The 2,889-nt window shown below is 39.8% G+C and overlaps 1 protein-coding gene across 1 annotated transcript in view; it reads left to right on the top strand.

Moving 5' to 3' along the window:
• The window catches only part of UBE2Q2 (ubiquitin conjugating enzyme E2 Q2), a 75,168-nt gene that overhangs the window by 65,215 nt on the left and 7,064 nt on the right, over positions 1-2,889 (top strand). The window lies entirely within an intron of this gene.

Here is a 2,889-nt window from a genome sequence, read left to right as displayed (position 1 = left end):
GAAACATTTTCCATGACTGATTGTAGCTATCAACATGTATATGGGCAACATATTGAATGATTCCGGAAGCATCAAGAGAAGAGGGAAAGGACACATGGAGTCACTCTAGCAAAAGAACCAGTCGACATTCTACCATTGCAGGAGAGGCCAATGTGAGCAGCAAAGAGTGGTGCTGAAGGGAGCCACTGAAGCAGCACTGAAAGCACCAGCCAAAAAAATAAATAAATAAACGCTTCCAGGAATTGATGGAACACTTACTGAAATGTTTCAGTAAGCTGATGAATCCCTGGAAGCATTCACTCGTCTATGCCAGAAAATTCGGAACACAGTTACTGGGCCAACTGACTGGAAGAGATCCATATTTGTGCCCATTCCAAGGAAAGACGACCAGCAGACGCTCCAACTCTAGAACAGTTTCATTGAAGTCACATGCAAGCAGAATGTTGCTGAAGATCATCCAGCAGCGGTTGTAGCAGTACATCGGCAGAGCAAAAAGTACATGGTTTAAAATCAGGAAGGTCTGCATCAGGGTTGATTCTCTCACCATACTTATTCAGTCTCTGAGGAAATCCTCAGAGAACCTGGCTTATATATGAAGAAGCATGTGGCATCAGGATTAGAGGAAAGCTTATGAACCACCTGTGATTAAGCAACACAGTGTTGATTATTAAATGGAGAAAGAATTGAATTTGATAAGCAGTTTATCTTGCTTGGATCCACAATCAACATTCATGGAAACAGCAGTCTTGAGATCAAACAGTGCATTGCATTGGGTAAATCAGCTTCACGAGACCTCGTTAAAGTGTGAGAAAACAGGGTGATTACTTTAAAGCAGCGGTTCTCAACCTGTGGATTGCCACCCCTTTGCAGGTCAAATGACCCTTTCACAGGGGTCGCCTGCTTCATAACATAGCAAAATTACAGTCATGATGTAGCAACGAAAATAATATTATTATATGTGGTGGTGACCTCATGTGGGGTCACCACCACATGAGGAACTGTATTAAAGGGTCGCGGCATGAGGAAGGTTGAGAACCACTGCTTAAAGGGTTAAGGGGCGTCTAACCCAAGCCATGCTATTTTCGATGGCCTCACATGCATGTGAAAGTGGGACATAGAATAAGGAAAACCAAAGTAGAATCAATGCATCTGAATTGTGGTGCTGGAGAAGAGTGTTGACAATACCGTGGACTGTTCAAAGGACAAACATCTGTTTTGGAAGAAGTATGGCCAGAGTGCTCCTGAGAGGCAAGGATGGTGAGACTCTGTCTTACATACTTCAGGCAAATTGTCAGGAAAGACTGGTCCCTAGAGAAGGACAGCATACTTGGTACAACAGGGGGGCGGAGAAAAAGAGGCAGGCTTTTGAGGAGATGGATGGCTGAAGCACCGGAGCAATCGTGAGAATGGGGTGAGCCGGGGCAGTGTTTCATTCTGTTGCACATAAGGTTGCTGTGGGTTTGACTCAGTAGCACCCGACAACAAACAGACATGCAAAGAAGTTGTGAGCTTTGAAATTTGCTGGAAATGATCCTAACCTAGGTTTGTTTTAAATTGGATGTTCCTAACGTTTTCACAAATTTTGTGTTCAGTGTCTGTTCGTATAGTATTGAATAAAATTATGTATTTATACTCGCATTTATAAAGGAAATTAAATAATATTTGTAGAGCTCTCAATAAAATGGGGGAAGAAAATATGTAATAGATATGTATAGTTTTTAAAATATAAATGTCAAATATGAATTTGATTAATCCTTCCATGAGCGTTTTGTTCCAAATCAGATATATGATATGGACTTTTTTTTTTTTTAACACCCAGTATTGTTAAGAACTGGAAACACAGGGAATCCAGGACAGATAAACCCCTCATGACCAATAATGAGAGTAGCGATACTGGAGGGTAAGGAGAAGGTGGGGAGAGAAAAGGGGAACCAATCACATCGATCTACATATAACCCCCTTCCTGGGGGATGGACAACAGAAAAGTGGGTGAAGGGAGACATCGGACATTATAAGACCTGAAAAAGGAATAATAATTTATAAATTATCAAGGGTTTGGGGAGGGAGGAATGGTGGGGGGAACAATGAGGAGCTGATACCAAGGGCTCAAGTAGAAAGCAAATATTTTGAGAATGACGATGGCAACAAATATGTTTGACACAATGGATAGATGTGTGGATTGTGCTAAGAGTTCTAATGAGCCTCCAATAAAATGATTTTTAAAAAAACCAACAACCTTTTGTAGATTTAGGAAAACAATGAGAAAAAATGAAGTGAAAAATAGAAAAACATTAAAACAAAAACATTTAGTGTGAGTTAATACCATAAAATAATGAATCTTCACTTTTAGCTATTTAACACAAGTTTCACACTGGAATAAAATATTTTGTGTTAATTATTGAATGCTATTGAATTGTTTAACTATTTTAAGCCAGCATTTTTTATATTTTTTGTTCCCCTCAGCCTTTTAAAATATGACAGTAGTATGACTAGGTACATAGCCAAAATCCCCAAACGCACTCCCATTGAGTTAATCCTGACGCATAGTGACCTTATAGGACAGGGTAGAACTGCCCCTGTGGGTTTCTGAAAATAGAAGGCTTCGTCTTTCTCCCACAGTGGCTTTAAACTGCTGACTTCATGTTTAGCATCCCAATCCCTAACCGCTATGCTACCAGGACTTCTTTTACTATGTACTTACAACTTCAAATTTTTGTTTTTATTATTTTTAATTGTTTTATTAGGGACTCAAAACCTCTTATCACAATCCATACATACATCAATTGTGTAAAGCACATTTGTACATTCATTGCCCTCATCATTCTCAAAAGCATTTGCTCTCCACCTAAGCCCCTGACATCAGCTCCTCATTTTTTACCCACCCTCCCT

This window comes from Echinops telfairi, unplaced genomic scaffold, assembly GCF_000313985.2.
Source record: "Echinops telfairi isolate 266 unplaced genomic scaffold, ASM31398v2 ScPeMD7_7475;HRSCAF=8513, whole genome shotgun sequence".
Classification (NCBI taxonomy): Eukaryota; Metazoa; Chordata; class Mammalia; order Afrosoricida; family Tenrecidae; genus Echinops; species Echinops telfairi.
This window is presented reverse-complemented; position numbering and strand designations above follow the sequence as displayed.